Source organism: Pan troglodytes, chromosome 3 (assembly GCF_028858775.2).
Source record: "Pan troglodytes isolate AG18354 chromosome 3, NHGRI_mPanTro3-v2.0_pri, whole genome shotgun sequence".
NCBI lineage: Eukaryota > Metazoa > Chordata > Mammalia > Primates > Hominidae > Pan > Pan troglodytes.
Genome location: NC_072401.2, coordinates 181,143,069 through 181,163,192, shown reverse-complemented (window position 1 = coordinate 181,163,192; position 20,124 = coordinate 181,143,069).

Sequence of the window (20,124 nt, the reverse complement as noted above, 5' to 3'; positions counted from 1 at the left end):
AGAGTGTTTTCAAATGAATTCATCGTGTGAATTGGTGAACTCACTAAAGTAGATAGCCCTCCTCAATATGGGTGGGTGTCAGCCGGCATGTTGAAAGCCTGAATAGATCAAAAGACATAGGAAGGGCAAACTTGCCCCTTTTTCTTCTGCCTTCCTGCTTAAGGTGAAATGATAGCCTTTCCCCTGGACTGAGATTTACACTGTCATCTCCCCTAGTTTTCAAGTGCTCAGACTCATACTGGAATTATGCCATTGGCTTTCCTGATTCTCCAGTTTGAAGACAGTAAATGGTGGGATGTCTCAGCCTCCATAATCACGTGGGTCAATTTCTCATCATCTCTCTCTCAATCTCACTCTCTCTGTCTCCCTCTGTGTAAATATTACACATATAAAAATATATCTAGACATATGGATTTATAGATATCCTATTGGCTCTGTTTTTCTGGAGAATACTGACTAATGCAGATTTTGGCACTGAGAGTGGTTTTAGAAGAATAGAAGTTCAAAGATGAGTTTTCTGAATTTGTTCCTGGGTTTCTGAAATGGGTTCTTTAATCTGATTAGATTTCAAGATAGAGACACACAAAATATCTACATATGTTACTCCTACTCAAACGCTTATATGAAATAAGGAGTTGACTGCCTCTGTATATGACATCTTTAACATTTCTGGAAAATTAATGAATGTAATAACATTGGCTGGTTGCTATTAATGTCCCTGGACAGAATAGTGCAAGAAAAGGATCAACTCAGGGATTTGATTTCCCAGCTTAAATAACCGGTGTGATTTCCCACCATATAAATAATCTAAGCTCTTCTATGTGTGTCCTGAAAGAGAACTTTATTTTCTGTAGCACAAGACTCAAATTGCTGAAAATTAAACACCAAATTTCATCTGTGATTGGCTGAATTAAAATGCAAGTAGAATTTCTAGCTTTGGAGGGTGCCTACTGTTAAAGTGAGCATCCTTTATGTTGATTAGGAAAACACACACACACACACACACACACACACACACACACACGACCTTGACAATTGGACTAAGGAAATGTGGGAAGACCTTGATAAAGTTGGGAACTGTTGAACCCTTAAATTCTAATGAGTCTTCTTTGCCAGGCCTCCCTACCTCCAGTGATACCAGCTTTTACATCCAGAGTGGTATCAGACATTCTGTTTTCATCTGAGGGATTAACCCTGCATTGCCTAAGGAAGTTGCCGTGCAAGACAACACTGATTATCTTCAGGTCCCACTCCAACCACTCCTTTTTGCATTTCGATCTATAACTAGAGTCAAGTCTCAGCAGGCCTCTTAAGATGAGATACAATGTGTGACACATAAAGAGGTGTGTTACATTACAAAAGAATTGCTTGAGTTTTCTAGTTTATACAGACAGAAATCCAGGAAACATGTTTGGGAACCAACACGAAGGGTGTAGGATCATGGTGGAAGGAGAACAGAGTTGAATCAGGCTGATTTATTGAAAGGAGGCTCAATAGGTAGAGATTCTGCATTTAATGTTACAGATTGCGAAATCAGAAAAAGTGCTGACACAGAGGCTGGGTGTGGTGGCTTATACTGCTAATCCCAGAGACTTGGGAGGCCAGGAGTGGAAGATCATTGGAAGCCAGGAGTGTGAGACTAGCCTGAGCAAAATAGGAAGACCCCGTATCTACAAAAGATTTACAAAATTAGCTGGGCATGGTGGCATGCACCTGTAGCCCTTGTTACTTGGGAGGCTGAGGTGAGAGGATGACTAAAGCCCAGAAGTTTCGAGGTTGCAGTGAGCTGTGATCATACCACTAAACAGATTTTAAGATTAGGATATTTTAGTAAAGCCATGCTGATAACTACTCTCCTATTGAGAAATGTCTCTTGACCCGCTTCTGAGTCTTAGTAGAGATTGGTACTTAACCATGGACCACAAAATTATTAATTATCAACTGGATATTATCTGACACATTGAGCCATAAAGTTGGGTATGCACAGCAGCACTCCGCTATTAAATGAAAGTGGTATGTATGTGATTGGGTCCAAGCAGGCCTTAGAAACTCAAAGAAATTACATAAAGAAGTGGTCCAAATGCCCATAGCTCCTTTTCCCCTGCTTCACTGCTTTCTCTCTCCCAGCCTGCACCCACGGCCTCCTGGGGACCTCCCTATGATCAGTTTACAGAGAAAGAAAAGACTTGGGACTGGCTTCCAGACGGCACTGCGTTGTATGCAGTTCCCCAGCCGAAAGTGGACAGCTGCAACACCACAGCCCCTTGCTGGGACATCCCTAAATAACATGGATAAAGGGAAATACTCCCTGTATGCAAAAATACAAGAAGCGCAGCTGAGTGTTCACTTTACTTGGAAGGAGAAATGGCCAAATGTGGATAATTACCAATTGGTGGCCTGAGGCCAATCATTTGGCTGGATAGTCAGAGACTTGGAAGGAACGTGATCAGAAAATTGTTGACAAGGAAATTTGGGGGAGAGACATGTGGATGGACAAAAAAACTGACTAGACGGAAAACACATAGATATTTGTGTCCCATGTAGTGACCTTAGCAGAGGTGGATTTTTAACAATAAAGTGACTAGGATGCCCAGTTCTGGGGATACCAGCCAGCCTCCTTCCATAGCCACCCAGGCATTGCACGGTGAGCTGATGAACAGTGTGGCCACTGTGGCAGGGATTAAGGTTTTTACATGGGCTCAGCAACATGGTCTTCCACTCTCCAAAGCTGACCTGGCTAAAGCTACTACTGAGTGTCCGGTCTTCCAGCAGCAGAGACAAACACTGAGCCCCTGAAAAGGCATTACGCCCAGGGGCAATCAGCCAGCTCCCTGGAGGCAGGTTGGATACAATGAGCTTCTTCCATCATGGAATGTGCAATGCTTTGTCCTTACTGGCATAAACACTTACTCTGGATGCAGATTTGCCTTCCCTGAATGCATTGCTTCTGTTGAAACTACTATCTGTGGACTTACAGAATGCCTCCTGCAAAATCAGAGTAGTCCATCTAATATTGCTTCTGCCAGAGAACTCACAACACAGCAAAAGAGTATCAATGAAGCCATGCTCACAGAGTTCACTGGCCTTACCATATTCTTTACCAACCTGATAGAACAGTGCAATGGCCTTTTGAAGATTCAGTTACAGTGCCAGCTAGGTGACAATACTTTGCAGGGCTGGTGGAAGTTCTCCAGAAGGCTTTATATGCTCTGAATTAGTATCCGTTATATGTTACTATTTCTCCCATAGCCAAGATTCATTTGTCCAGAAACCAGGGAGTGCAAATGGGAGTGGTTCTACCCAGAATTATCTCTAGTACCCATGAACAAAATTTTTGCTTCCTGTTCCCATGCTATTACGGTCTGCTGGCCTAGAGGTCTTGTTTCTAGAGAAAGAAATATTTCCATCAAGAGACAGAGCAGTGATTCTATTAAACTAGAAGTTAAGATTATCTCCCAACCATATGGGCTCCTCATGCCTCTGAATCAACAGGCAAACAAGGGAGGTATTGTTTTTTTTTGTTTGTTTTTGTTTGTGAGATGCAGTCTCCCTCTGTCATCCAGGCTGGAGTGCCGTGGCGTGATCTTGGCTCACTGCAACCTCTGCATCAAACAAGGGAGTTACTGTGATGGATGGGGTGAATGATCTGTAATTGTCATGAGTACGTCCTTATTTTTCTGGAAATGGTTTTTTTTGTGTGTGTGGGTGTTTGTGTGTGTGTGTGTGTTTTCTCTCTTATTCCTTTACTTATGTTATCATCCAGTATTAGGTATATTGACTTTACATCAGTATTTAAATACTGTTGATTTTACATCACAGAAATTAAGTACAGAATATAAAGGAGAGCAGTAAACATCACTCAAGTGCTTCATAACATCTTCTGGGGAAGACAGTGCATTTTCTGTTGTACATGGAACAAAGTATTAGGAGAAATTATGACCTTTTTATTGTCTTCATGTGAAGATTAAGTATAATTTAAGGAGATATTTATGGTTGCCAAGTTGACAAGGGCTGGATTTGTGATGTTTAAGTTTATCTGTCAATTTCACTGTGCCAGAGGGTGCCCACATTAAACATTATTTCTTGCCATGTCTGTGAGGGTGTTTCTGGATGAGACTAGCATTTCAACTGGTGGACTCAGTAAAGCATATCGTGGTCTCCATTGTGGGTGGCCTCATCCAATTCACTGAGGGCCTGGATAGAAGAAAAGGCAGAGAAAGGATGAATTCATGACATTTTCTTCCCGCCTGTTGCTTAAACTACGAAACTGGTCTTCTCTTTCCCTTGAATTGGGATTTGCACTATTGGTTCCCCTGGTCCTCAGGCCTTCTGATTTGAGCTGGAATGCAGCACTGGCTTTCCTGGGTCTTTAGCTTGCAGGCAGCGTACCATAGACCATGATATTTCTCAGCCTCCCTTATCACATGAGCCAATTCTTCAGTTTATATATATATATGATATATATATTATATATATATGATATATATTATATATATATCATATATATATCATATAATATATATAGTGTGTCTGTGTGTTTTTTGGCTGGTATCCTGTTGGTTCTGCTTATCTGAAGAACTTGATCGTAGTGCAGTGATCATGGAGACTTGATAGTTTTATATATACTTATATGTGTATGTATGCATTTGCACACAAATGTATCACATTTTTATTTATGCACTTTTGAAAAGTCATTTATTATTCAAATTAGGCAAAGAAAATATGTTAGTACGTTTCCCATATAATTGCTGTATGATTCAAGTAACAGAACGTCAATGCAGGATTTACTCAGTGGGTAGTCTTAGAAAAAGGAGACTTTGGTCTGTAAACCAAAATTGTACTGTATTGTTCATTAAGTTACCTACTTAACAGATATATGAAAAGCAATAACCATCTGCCACGTAGTGTGGAATGTAGAGAAATCCTAGGACTTATTAATTTAATTGTAGGAGAGTGAGGCATGATCTGTGATACATATAATGTGTAATATCATAGAAAGCATTTCTTAAAAAGGACATTATTTAACACTATTTGTCAATAAATAGGGTTTTTGTTTTAAGAAAAATTAATCCAAGTTTTTATAAATTCTCAATTTGTATTGAACACTACTTCATTACAAATATAATTGCTCCTTTGGCTTTTTTTTTTAATCTTGCTTTTGAAATTTTTGTTACTGAAACTCATTTTGTTCTGAAATTAATCGGTGGGAATTTTGACCTTGTTGGTCCCATCTCCCTTAAATGATTACATCAACAGTCAACAGTTACTCTTACTAAGAATTAATCCTTCAGTCCTACCTTAAATTTTACTTATTTCAAGAAATCATCTTGACCATTCCTTCGTTTTTCCCCACCTCATCTTAATTTACAGGGTATTTCTTTTTGTGACACAATTTATCGTTTGTTTTAAGCTGCTGCATAATTTCATTGCTAAAGTATGACCCCAGCCAACAGAAAAAAATGGACTCCCCGTGGCTAGCTGAGGTGCTCGAAGTTAAACTGGATCAGGCAGCCATGACTGGATGAGGGAGCAGTCAAGTACTCTACATTCTCAAAAAGATGTTCTAAAAGTGTCACAGCACCTCCCTTTATACAACCAAGCCAAATCAGTTCCTGTTGTCAGTGCTGAAATAGACTGCAGCGGGAAATGCCCCTACTGACCATCAATGGGCAGCCTTGTGCCAACCCACCAACTACCTGAAACCAGCCAATTAAAAGAGACTGGCGATTTGGGGCTTAAAGGCTTAAAGATAATCTAATCAAGACTATGGACCAGAGGCACAGTGGCTCATGCTTATTATCAAGCACTTTGGGAGTTCAAGGTGGGAGAATTGCTTGAGCCCAGGAGCTGGAGACCAGCCTGGGTAACATAGTGAAATCTCATCTCTCCAAAAAAAAAAAAAAAAATGAAGAGGGAGGATCGCTTGAGCCCAAGAGGTCGAGGCTACAGTGAGCTGTGATTGTGCCACTGCACTCCAGCCTGGGTGACAGAGCAAGACCCTGCCTCAAAAACAAACAAACAAACAACAACAACAAGAAAACCCACAAAAAAACTCTCTTCCCCTCTCCTCTGATTCCCTGCCCTGCCCTACAGTTTTTGCCTTTCTAATCCCTAACTCTCCCTAACCCCTCCTTGGAGCACATTTTTGGCTTGTGCAGAAGGCTTTGTCTCCCCAGTCTGAAGATTGCTTATAGAAAATAAAGCTCTCTGGCTGGGCGCGGTGGCTCATGCCTGTAATCCCAGCACTTTGGGAGTCCTAGGCAGGTGGATCACAAGGTCAGTAGATCGAGACTATCCTGGCCAACATGGTGAAACCCTGTCTCTACTAAAAATACAAAAATTAGCTGGGTGTGGTGGCGTGTGCCTGTAATCCCAGCTACTGGGGGGCTGAGGCAGGAGAATTGCTTGAACCAGGGAGGCAGAGGTTGCAGTGAACGGAGATTGCACCACTGCACTCTAGCCTGGTGACAAAGTGAGACTCTGTCCCCCACCACCCCCCCAAAAAAAAGAAAAGAAATCTTTCCCTTTTTCTCCTGCAGATCTCATGGTCTTTTGTTAACACTATGTGTTTCTCTCTCCAATACATTTATAGATTTCTTATTTCAAGTGCCTGGATTTTTTTTTTAATATCCCACACCTGCCAAAAGGCGAAACACATAGCAAATGTTCAAAGAGTATTACAGGTTCTGAATGCACAGAGTTAAGATTCCCTTAGTCAACACTGAGGAATATTAACATTTGAAAGCTACATGGTCTCTTGAGTTGCAAGGACATAAAATGGGAGCTCTAGTGGTTTACCAAACCACATGTATTTATTCAGATGTGCTACATTAAGTTTGGTCTAAAGCTGCCTCTTTGCATATTTTAAAGGTTTCTCTGTATATAGTGAACTCTAATGTAATCGGATGTGTAAACAGGCTGTACATAGCCTTGTGCCAATCATCGAGTTTCAGCCAAAGGTGGCCAAGTGTTAAAGCCATCTTTAAATACGGCAAATGCCAGGCTGTAGTCAGTCTGGCTCTTTCTGAACTTCACTTCTATTTTCTGTATGTCACTTCCATTTTTCTGTCCTAAATTTTCTTCTATTATATGGTAGCACTAGAGCCTCTGACCCTATTCTGGTTAGCAAATCATTCTTTGCTCAATTAAACTGTTAACTTTAATTTGTCCAATAAATTTGCTAATTTCCTCTTAGCAATGCATTCACCTAAGATCAACTATTATGTATACGTCAGCATTTGTTATTTTTTTAACTTCTCAGAATTCAACTGAATCTTTAATTATTGATAATATTCAACAGGGAGATGGATTTTGTGATACGTAAAAAACCGAATTTTTTGAATTTATTGTGGAATCTCCTGAAAATGTCTGGACATAACCTTTATTCCAGTAGGTTAAAAAAAATATTAAAAAGGAAGATTCCCTATTAAATGTAATTTATTTATTCTTTTTCAATTAACTAATATTCTGGTCTCATACAGACATAAATCAATTTCTAAAAACAAAACATTGAAAGTGGTTTGACTTCTAGGGTGTTCCGCCTGGTCCTAGGAAGGAAGAGATAATAGTTCACCAAATATCTGTTCGCCAATCAGTCAAAAAAGTAAGGTGCTCCCCCTGGTACTAATTAGGTTAATTCTAAAATGTGAAGGGTGAGTTGTGTTCTGGATTTTTATTTTAATTCTGTTGTAAAATATTCAGAAACTTTGACAGAATTTTTTATTGAGTGGGAGTGAGTAATTTCACTGAGTCTGTGCCCATTTTGAATGCATGAGGTGTTTAAGTTATAAAAATTGCAATCAGTGAGTTATCAATTAGTATGCTTTTAAGAAGTGAAATAACATAAAAATGGATATTTTATGAATTCAGCACATAAAAAAAAAGTTTACCCCTGACCTGAATTTCAACTAGAAAGATCTGATTAATTTGTTTTTATACTCTTTTGGTCATTAGAGCTGATAGCTTGCAATTTTCCTGTGGTTTCAAGTACTGTAGTTATTGGATTATGGTCTTGTGCATCAGAAAACCTGGGCTGTTATCATGAGAGCAGTGGGCAATATTCTCTCTACCTTTCCTATCAACTGCTGTCCAGGGCCACCCACTGGCCTCTCAAATGGCAAGCCGCAAATGCCAGCACTCTGTTAGATGGAGCCACCACATGTAAGCATTGCCTTTGAGTCTTTTCTATATCCACTAACTATTCATCAGTTTGATTTCCCTTGACTCTTTGTCCTAGGTAGAGACATAAAAATACGTCTTACCCTGTACCTACTCTTTTATGTATAATAGCTACATCTCTTGGATGCACTAGAGAATATATCAGCTTCAACAGAGCTTGGAGGAGTCTTACTCTTTAGTCAGAAGTATTTATGTCACTCTAAAAAAATGCCTATGACCATCTATTCTTTAGGAGACTCAAAGCTCTCTCCAATTTACTTTTTTGACTGATTGGTGAACAGATATTTGGTAAACTATTATCTCTTCTTTCTTTCCTAGTTTATGAACCTAAATCACCTACTGATTTTTTTGTGTTGTAACTAAAGCATATCTAGGATGTTTTATATGAAAGCCATAGTGCTTTTATCACCTTATTTAAATGCATTGAACTGGTAGAGAATAAACTAACAAACTCCAAAATCTATGCATTAAGATCATTAGTATCCATCCTATGTTTAGGCAACCAGAATACCCACTGTAATTTGTACATCTTTATATCTTTGGGAACATATCATGCATAGCCCTCTCCACTCAATATTGGCTAAAATCCTCAATTTGATTAATCTTTGTGTTTATTCGACATTGTAACATATTCAGCCAAAACTGAAAACATAGGATTTTGCTTCTCCTTTTACTCTTTAACAAATATGACCAATAAATGATACCAATACGGTCACATGTCACTTAACAATGGGGATGAGTTATGAGAAATGCGTCATTTGGCAGTTTTGTTGTGGGAACTTCATAGTGTGTACTTAGACAAACCTAGACAGTACAGCCTGCCACACACCTGGACTATATGGTACAGCCTGTTTCTGCTAGGCTACAATCCTCTATAGCATGTTACTGAGCTGAATACTGCAGAAAATTTGAACAAGATGATAAGTATTGGTGTATCTAAATATAGAAAAGATACAGTAAAGGTACTATATAAAAGATAAAAATAGTAGACCTGTATAGGGCAGCTTCTTTATAGTCTTTTGAAACACCAACATACATGAGGTCTGTTTATCAAGATGTTGCTCTGCGGCATATGACTGTTTATTGAGTAACCATCATGCATTAAGAACTGTTTTAGAGGCCATGAGAATCCACCCAGATCCCCTTCTTCCAGGTGCCGTGAGCGTTGGGTAGTAAAAACTCACTGCCCACATTCTCAAGAGACTTGTGCTGGGAGATTGCAGACTCTGCTCTTCTATTGCTCCTGGACCAGGTAGCCAACCTAAGCCTATGATGTTCTGATGAGGCTGTTTAAAAAAAAAAATACAGGAAAGCAAGCCTTTCTCCCTTGCCCAGAGGCGCAGAGGTGGTTTGGGAGGGGCAGTTAATTCTGTGAGGATAATCTGTGCTCCAGAGCTGCCTGTGGTTCAGGGGAAGGCTACACTTTGCCTGGGACCTGAGCCTGCACCTTTGCTGTATCCCTTCATCCAGCTGACCTTCCTCACCATCTCACAGATTTTCCCTGAAGAAAGTGCACTTAATAAACCATGTGCTCCTGAATCATTGTTTCTGACTCTGTTCCTAGGGATCCACACCTGAGGGAGAAACTAGAATGCACAAAGTAAACATTGCCCATGACTGTAACTCATCTTAGCTCTCCCCCGCTTTTACGGATGAAGGTGGTTGTGTGTGTGGGGAAGCGGGCTCTGGAGAAGAAACCTGGGTTTGAATCTGGACTCTGACACTTACTGGGTGTATATATCAGCAAATGACTTAAGTCCACATGCCTCAGTTTCTTCGGCTGTAAAATGGGGGTAAAATAGTGTAATTATTCTGTGGAAGTTACATGTATTACTGTATGTTAGAATGTGATTAGAATAGTACTTGGCACAGAAAATGCTATGTGTTATTTGACATCGTGATTGTGTTAATAAAAGCCGGGAGAGGTTAATTAAATTGCCTCAGGTTACACAGATAGTGAGTAGGAAATTTTTTTCTCAAGCTACATTAAGCTTCCTTTCAGATCCTTTTCTTTCCATTCACTACTATATTTAGAATTGAAGCTTTCTTCAGATTATGTCCTTTCTGTTTGTCTTGCTTATTCATATTTGCCTTCAAATCTCTCCAGTTAGGATCATACATTCCACTGGAAGTAAACTGTTTCTAGTACAACTATAGCAAAACATCCACCCTCTTTGGAAACCTGACCCATACCTGGAGCAGATTATATGAAATTACAAAGCTTAGGCTTTAGGGACCCTTGCAGGAACCCTTCCTGGGAAGGCCTTGGGGTTCTCCTATTCATAATTTTAGATGATTATTCTTAAAGAGTCCACTCCCCCATTATATAAGATTCAGCAGTCACAAAACCTGTGTACACACCTGGTAGACAATATTACTGCAGAAGAGCCTATTGAAGGCTGGTTGTCTTCATGCAGTTATTGATTTACTACTGCTTAATATCATCCACTCATTGCAGGAAAGTCACCCAGTGTTATGTCAGGCAGCTGCCCCCTGTGAAGCTCTTGCTGTGTTTCTGTCTATATTTCACTGATTTTTAAAAAGCTGCAACCATTTGTTTATTGGTGGCTTACTAGCTGTGTGTCAGAGTGTGCTGGACACCAGAGGATACGATAATGACCATAAATCATCTCAAAGTGTGGAGGAACACAAATAAAGGATGACAATGGTGAGATCTATTTAATAATAAAGTTATTTCCAGGAAACAGTGAGGGCATGGGGGGAAGTCTGTGTAAATCATTTGGATACAGGAAAGGATATACAGAAGTGGAGGGAGCACACCGAGGAAGCTTGAGTTGGTGGAAAATGAGATAACATTTTGTAATGATCAAATTGAGATAACTGAGGGCATTCATCACCTCAAGCATTTATAATTTCCTTGTGTTAGGAACATTCCAACTCCACTGTTTTAGTTATTTCGAAATCTACAATAAATTATGTTTGTGCTACAGAACACTAGATCTAATTCCTTCGAACTGTTTTTTGTACCCATTAACCATCCCGACTTTATTCCTGCTTCCCACTGCCCTTAATGTTTTGTTTACATAATTGTGAAAATAATCAAGCTGAGGACCAGAAATTCCCTGTTGACTATTTAAGCAATTGTTCCATATTTATGAATTAAAATAAATTAATCATACTTGAATTATTTTTAAAATAATACAATAGAAATTCCTCCATAAAAGGAAATGTCTGTTCTAACATTCTACTAGAGGACATGATTGATTTTTATATATCAGCTGCATAGATAATCTATGCAGTTCAAATCTATAGGTTCATAATCTATGCAGCTTTGGAACCATTTGAGAGGGTAAAACCCACAATTAGTTTTCTTTTTCTTTTTTTTTTTTTGAGATGAAGTCTCACTCTGTTGCCCAGGCTGAAGAGCAATGGTGGGATCTCAGCTCACTGAAACCTCCGCCTCCCGGGTTCAAGTGATTCTCCTGCCTTAGCCTCCCAAGTAGCTGGGATTACAGGCGCCTGCCACTGTGCCCGGCTAAGTTTTGTATTTTTAGTACAGAAGGGGTTTCGCCATGTTGGCCAGGCTGGTCTCAAACTCCTGACCTCAGGTGATCTGCCCTTGGCCTCCCAAAGTGCTGGGATTACAGGTGTGAGCCACTGCACCCAGCCAATTAGTTTTTATTCTTAACACACTAACGTTGTAATGCGCTTAGCAAATAAGTGCTAAGTTACTGTAATAATGTAACAAGAAGTTGAATTTATTTTAAAAGTAAAATACTGAAATGGGATAGTTCCCTTGACCCTTTTGTGGGACTCGTGAAGGGGTTTGTCTCATTTACTCAGCTCGCAGCTCTCAACCCCTGTGGGAAGGGGACCACTCAGGTGATTGGGTATAGAGGCCGGGACAAGTGCTTCTGCGCAACCAGCAGAAGCAGAACTCTGTGTGGGCCCATGGAAGCATCTAGGGGTTTCCCATGACCCTCAGAGTCCCAGAGGGCATGTGTTACACTGTGTTCTTTTAGCTTTGCCATCCATAGTTGGCTTAAGTGCTAAACAGCTCTGTGGAGGGCCAGTGTGACAATTTCTTGCACCTGCACCTGGGTCCTTGTCTGGTGTCCAGGAAGAATCAGGTTACGTGCATGAATTGAAGGGTGGTGAATGTGGAGGATTTTATTGAGTGGTGGAAGTGGCTCTCAGTGGGGTGGGGAGCTGGAAAGGGGATGGAGTGGAAAGGTGGTCTTCCCTTGGAGTTCAGCTTTCCCTGGCCAAACTCTTCCTGAGGTCCCACCATCAAGCCATCCCTCTGTAGTAAAGGTGATTCTCTTTGACTTCTGGCTGTTCTTCTCTCCTTCTCTGCTGCTGTGCCACTCTGCCACTCTTCCAGTGGAGCCTGGGGTTTTTATGGGTACAGGATGGGGGGTGGGGCAGGTGAGGGTGATTTTGAAAAAGGCAACATTTGGGCAGGAAAACAGGAATGCATGTTCTCACTTTAGGTCACAGGTCCAGGTTTGAGGGTGTGGCCCTTGCCAGGGATAGCCCTCTTCTACCCAATATTTCCCTGTCTCCTGTCTGTGTCAATACCATTTTTAATACACACGCATGTGTGTATCTAGTCTATTTAGATCTGATACATAATAACTAGAAGAAAATATTCTCCTCCTAAACTACATATATTAGTTTTATCTTTTCATGAAATGCATAAAATGAAAGGATACTGCCACTTTCTCTTTAAATAAATCATATTTTTTCATACTTTATTCTCTATTATTTTTGATGACTTTTATTTTATGGCATGCTGCTATTAACTTCCTTATTCCATGTCTTCACCAGTTGCAAATTCTTATGTTTTACATGATGGGACACATGTAATAGGAGCATAATGAAGGCAGCTAAATGCTGAACAATAGAAGAAGCATAGTCATATAGTCATACATATATATATGTGTGTGTGTGTGTGTGTGTGTGTGTGTGTATTTCATATATATTCTCCCACTGATATGTATTACACATATTTACATTTATTTATTGTGTTTCATCTGAGAACACACTAAACGCCATTTTCTTTCCATTAAGAAATTAGAAATAATTATATGAATTATAGAATTACATTTGGACTGGTGAGAAGACTTCAAGGAATCAAAGAGATCGGCCTTGGAGTAAATTTAATAATACTTTCCAGTCCCTCATAATACATCATTCATTCATAGAGACATCACTTAGCTATGTTGAAGTAAACAATTTTTTTTAATACTCAGATTAGAAAAGACAACTGGCATTGACCTTCAAAGTAGAAATCTGAAGAAACAGGGCTGGAGGAATTCACAGTAATTTGAGCCTTGTCCCTCTTCAAGCTCCAGAAAGAAATATACTGTGTTTAATTGAAGTAGAAAAGGAATATCAGGCTTTGTTTGATCAGGACATATAGTATTTATGTCCTGGCTAATTTCAGACAATGGACTGGTTTACAAAAAGTAGGTACAAGACAGAGAGATTAAATTTGATCATTATTCTTATTTTGTTGTTTGGGGATGTTAGTTACAACTTCTTAAATGTGATTTAGGCTGAATTGGGAATTTCTTCCATGTATCTATGCAAAATCCTTTTGTATTTTTGACAAAAAAAATTTATAGGAAGGATTTTAAAATATATTTAGACTAGATATCATATCTATTGAGTGAAACATCACCAAACTAATGCTTTTTTAATATTATGCTTGGGAGTACATTGTTGCCTCTTTGTGTAAATATGACATCCAAAAGAGGGAGTTACACATCTGTTTTATTCCCTGTAATAAAGGTGATTTCTGGGAATTGTTTGCTGAATAAATCCACAATAAGATGTACATCATTTTTATTGATGACATGGGAGATGTCATTTATAAAGCTTAGGTACATCATTTTCTTATTTGGAAAATATAAACTTGTTTGATGCATGGAAAAAAAGCAAGAAAGACACAGACTCTTATCAGAGATTTATATAGAATTGGAAGTAGATTTTAAAATGATCGCAAAAACTGTTTTTAAAAAAAGTTTTTTTGTTTTTTTGAGCCAGAGTCTCGCTCTGTCACTCTGGCTGGAGTGGAGTGGTGGAATCCCAGCTCATTGCAACCTCTGCCTCCCAGGGTTCAAGTGATTCTCCTGCCTCAGCCTCCTGAGTAGCTGAGATGACAGGCATGTGCCACCATGCCCAGACAATTTTTGTATTTTTAGTAGAGGTGGGGTGTCACCATGTTGGTCAGGCTGGTCTTGAACTCCTGACCTTGTGATCCGACCGCCTCGGCCTCCCAAAGTGTTGAGATTACAGGTGTGAGCCACCGTGCCCAGCCTAAAAAAAGTTTAACTGTATCTATCTAAAAGATAAATATCTAGATCTTTTCAACAGAGAGAGTAACTCCATCAGCCCAATTAAGACACCAGAGCCAGAATCCTATCTAGTAATATAGAAGTCTGTGAAACAAAAATAATATTTGTCTGCCAGTGCCTCACTTGTGTGCCCCATGCTTTAAAAACAAATGATCCTGAAGTCAGAAATTGGTGATCAAAAATATTATCATGTTTTATTTTTCTGAAAGCTAATATCTTAAGTTTAAAAATATAACTTTAAAGTGTAGTGTGGTGGTGAAAACTTTTCCCTCAGGTAGTGCGACTTTCTACACATCCTGGTGAGATTAATACTCAATGTATCACAATAAATTAATAATTTAGTGGTAAATTTCCAAAGCAAGTTCAAGAGTGTTACTATCCAACTGACAAATATTAGCTTTCCACTTTTCCCTAAATATCAATTTTATCTAAAAACTAATGCAGTTATGATGACGGAAATGTGGATTTGATTTTACAATAAGTGTGACCAAAATCTTCTAGTTATAAGAGTCAGATAATTAAAAAAAAAAATAACAAAACTAAAATAAGTAACAGGGCTCCCTTGGCAACCACCAAATTGTTTAATTCTCAATCTTGTTACTTTTTAAATAGGGTTCCTACCTTTAAATAAAATATACATAATGTACTAGATCACCTCCATCATCACTTGTAGTGTCTCCTCAATGCCCTGAGATTTAAAAAAATTTAGTTATTTATTTTTTTAGTTTGCTTAGCTAGGTAATGTAGTCCTGAGACTGGAAAAATATTTTCTGATATTAATGTGAGTTCTAGAGGGTTGGAAATTTGGAAATGCTTATATACAATCTATTGACTGTTGGGTGCTATTCATTTATTTAAGGATAAGACCAGAATTCATTCTGATTCATTCATTTAAAGGAAAAATGATACTCGAATAATCTCTTATAATTTTATTTTCATTTTTTAAATTGTTCTTTTCTTAAATTCACCAAGGTTCGCTTTCTAGAATCGTTAGTCTTAGCCACTGAATCAGTGAGCCACAGATTCCCAGTGCCCAAAGATTTCTTAAAGCATGATTAACTATTTTAGTCAGTTAGAGTGTTAATTTTTTAGATTGTAATCTAATGGTATAAAAATTGGGTTTTTGTTGGATAATAAGACATTTGTCTAAGGAAATATTTTCTTAATGCTGGTAATAGGTCCAGATGCTATTTTTAAAATTTAGCTCACTTTTTTAAAGAACACATACGTTAAATTGTTTAAAGGAAATGCTGAATTCAAATAGTCAATACATTTTTGGTTGTTCTCTGTAAACCAAACCCTGTGCTTACCAATTTAAAATTCTAGTGCTTTAATTTATATTTGCAATATAATATTCAATTTATATTGAATTTATTTAGTCAATAAATTATTAAATGTAGGGATATAATACTTAAAAGTTTAGCAAAACTAGGCACCATAGCAATAGGAAACTTTACTACCATTTTCCAAATATTCATAATTATATTGCACATTTATTTTTACATAACTTTCATTTAAAAAAATGTTTTTTCATATAATTTCATGTATTATTTGGCAAAACTAGATCAAGAAAAACAGTTCATTCCTAACCTCATATTACAATAAAAGTGCCATGGTTAATGTTCTGTATTTTCAGAAGATTTCAACACTACTGTAAAATTTGAAAGGAAGTGTCCATTTTTAATTAAAGTGTAATCAAGATTCACAAAGGCACTCATAAATAATTCTTAGTAGCAAAGGCAAGATTGACACATTTGTGAACAGGAGTTTTATTTGATTACACACATTAGTTAGGTCAAAAATATTCCAAGCTTCTTTAGCAGTTTTGAGAATTCACAATGTGCTTGGTGCTAAAAAAAACTAATTCTGACTTCAAAGTCTCTTATCTGGGATGACACTGTATCCCCAAGTAGGATATTCCCCTGCTCCATGAGGATCGGTTTTGAGTTGAGTTTGTTTGTTTCTCCTGGTCTGGTCCCATATCCATCTGAGATATTCCTTGGCATCTACAGGCTATAACTGATGGTCTTTTGTTCAACTTCTATGATCTGGATTATTATCCTAACATTTAAATTCAATTACATTTGATTGGTGTATATAAATAGTTAGCAAAATATAAAACTTATGAAGGTATTCATTGTATAGAAGAAATATTATTGTGTTAGTATTTATTACATTTTTATGATTATACCGTATCGTTAGGTATGACAGAATCCAGCCTTATTTTAAACTGTGGCTTCTGAATGTAATAAAAATTTGGTTTGTGAATAGTTCTCACTAAGGAATTTAACTGTGCTATTTGTAGCTGGTTTTATTTTTGCTATGTCTTCCTTCTACTTTCTGCAGTAATTTAAAGTAAAGTATTACTGGGTCTATTTCTCTGGGGGAATAGCTGTCAACTGGCAGACAACCAGAAACTAACAATTGTTGAAAAGCCTACTACGTGCGAGGTATTTTGTTACATCATTTCATTATTAACGTGACTTGCAGAGACAGACACTCCTAGTACTTGTTATAGATGAAAAACAAACAAACAACAACAACAGCAACAACAAAAAACAGAAGCTCAATGACAATGAGTAACTTAACCCATGTCACCAAATCAAGCATTTAAGAAATGAGGATTTGAGTTTCTCTTTGCCTGATCCTAAATAGCACAGTGTTTCCATAATACTCTCTTAAGTAACCTTATACACCTGGTTATCCTAACATTCCTCCTATGGCAGGCAGGCACTGACTTGTCTAAGGATAAATAAGATTGTGAATTGTTCAGGATAAGCCTGTTAATATAATCCTGCCAAAAATGGCTTGCATTTGAAGGCATTGCTTATATGTTTTATACTTGTTTTGACTTTTCATATCTTCAATGAATTTATTCATATGTAGAGCTTCCCTTAAAAAGAAATATTTTCAAAAAATAAGCAAAAAATCTGTTTAAAATTTAATTTTAAAGAGGAAAACAGTAAAGAATAAAAAAACTCAAAGTACGTTCAGTGATTGAAGTTAAAATTGATCTGCCTATAAAATTGTTTTATAAACAATTATTATTGCATACACTGTAGTAAGTAGATTATGAGCATTAACTCCATTTGATCATTGCAACAAGCATATATGTTAGATATCATTACGTTTGTTTCATTGATGAGCAAACTGAGGCACAGAGCAAAATTGAGGCAATTTATTCAAGGTAGCACTTCTGCTATTGACAGAATCGGGTTTTAAACCCAATAGTCTAGCTTCAGAGCCTATGATCCTTCTAATTATTGTTATTATTAATGGCTTATACTTGAGAACTTACTTTGTGCCAAATATTGTTTTAAGCATCCTTCTATTTCATAAAATTCTTGCAGCTATGCCACAAATATGTACTGTTTTTATTTCCAGTTTCAAGGTGAGGAGACCAAACCTTACACAAAGGAAATCATCTAATAAGGGTAACACAGACTGCCGGTCGCAGAGCTCAGACGAAAATCCAAAACTATTTGACTCTCCTTTTAAGGAATTTGATATAATGAAGTTGCCAACTTGGCCTAAACACCATTCTTCTTCTTTATCTGTTCAGATTTCTTTCTGACAAACTTTCAGATCCATCTACTATTTTTCTCAGTATTTTGCTGAGGCCTTTATCTATCTTGTCTTTTTTTGTTTGTCTGTTTTTACTTTGCTGGGTGATTTTTTTCTACATAAAGATGATGCCAACTTAAAAAGTTCACATTTGAATCTGAAATATATTTGGGCTTTCCAACTGCTTTCTGTACATCTCTATTTGAATTTCCCAAAGACAGCTCAAAGTCTAACATCTAACTCATAATCGGGCCTTCCCCTCTTAACTTACCCTTCCTCTTGTTTTCCCTCTCTTAGAGAATGGTACTATTCTCCATCCAATTGACCCAACAGAAACATTGGCATCACATTTGGCTCTCCTCTAGCCCCTTGGTTCACTTGAACACTGAAGCTTATTAAATTTACCTCTTATTCGTTATATTGCTTTTAAGATAAAACCTGGACATTTTCATGCAGTTAATATGGCCCATTTAAGTCAACCCGTTTGTCCTTCCAGCTTTATGTTCACCATTTCCAGTGGCTGGAACTAGGGTGAGATAAGTGAAGTGCTGTCTTCTGGTGCAAAACTTAAGGGATCACAAAACACTTAGCAATCAAGATAAAGCAGATGTTAATGCAATGGTGTGGAAATTAAAAAGCAATGCCCAAATAATCCCTAATGAACAAATATCAAATTTAAAAAAATGGCAAAATCCAACCAGGTCAGGATTAGGGCAAAGTGGTAGATTATTTGCAAAAAAAATAGAATTTAAAAATGCATATCAATTTTATGGAAATTCACATTCTGTGATTTATTTAGGTGGCTTTCCTATTGTGATGCTAGAGATACTAGTAAGGTAATTAATAACTTAGTTACTTGAGAAATACAGAATATATATATTATTTTAAACTTGAGGAAAGAAAATAATATTTGACAGAAAAATTGACTTTATTTCATAGTCCTCTGTGGTAAGTGACAGAAAATATCAAGCTCTCTAAGCTTCAAATTTCTCATCTCTAAAATAAACTATAACATAAGCCATTGATTTCGAAATAATGTTTGCATAATGCTTACTATGTGTCTGCAAATGTTTTAACTCCTTTGCAATCAATAACTTGCTTTATCCTCAATGACTTCATTTTACAGATAGAAAAACCGAGGTTTAGAGAGGTCAATGCATTCTCTAGGCCAGGTGCAGTGTCTAACGCTTGTAATCTCAGTATTTTGGGAGGCCGAGGCAAGTGGATCGCTTCAGCCCAGGATTTTGAAACCAACCTGGGCAGCATGATGGAATCCTGTTGCTTATAAAAAATGCAAAAATTTAGCTGGGTATGGTGGTGCCCACCTGTAGTCCTAGGTACTCAGAAGGCTGAGTGGGAAGTTCCACTGAGCCAGGGAAGCTGAGGCTGTAGTGAGCCACAATCCTGCCACTGCACACTCTAGCCTGGGCAAGAGAGTGAGAACCTGTCTTGGAAAAAAAAAAAAGTCTCTAAAGTTCCAATTTACTTAAAATTGATAACGTATTCCCCATCCAAATTCTCTCAGCTAGATAATGCCAGAGCTAGAATGTGAACCTAAGAAATCAGGTTCCAAAATGCAAGGCCTGAACAGGCACACAGAACTGCTTCTCATGGATCTATGGTGATCAGACGAGGGCATGTACCAAAGTTCTGTCCTCTTATTACCTTCTTTAGTTCTCCTACAAATAGTATTTAGGCTACTGTATTTTATTTGCAGTATTACTTCACCTCTCTACTGATCAGATAACCTACTCATTTAAATGCAATCATCCTATTTAATTGTTCACAGGTAAATGTAATTAATATTATTCATATTTAAATTTAAGAATAAATTTGTATCTCTTATTTATTCAAATACTCTTTGTGATACGTGTTATTCAATAAATACATAAGATGAAAAAGAGTCATTGGCCAGGCAAGGTGGCTCATGCCTGTAATCCCAGCACTTTGGGAGGCCGAGGCGGGTGAATCACCTGAAGTCGGGAGTTGGAGACCAGCTTGACCAACACGGAGAAACCCTGTCTCTACTAAAAATACAAAATTAGCTGGGCATGGTGGC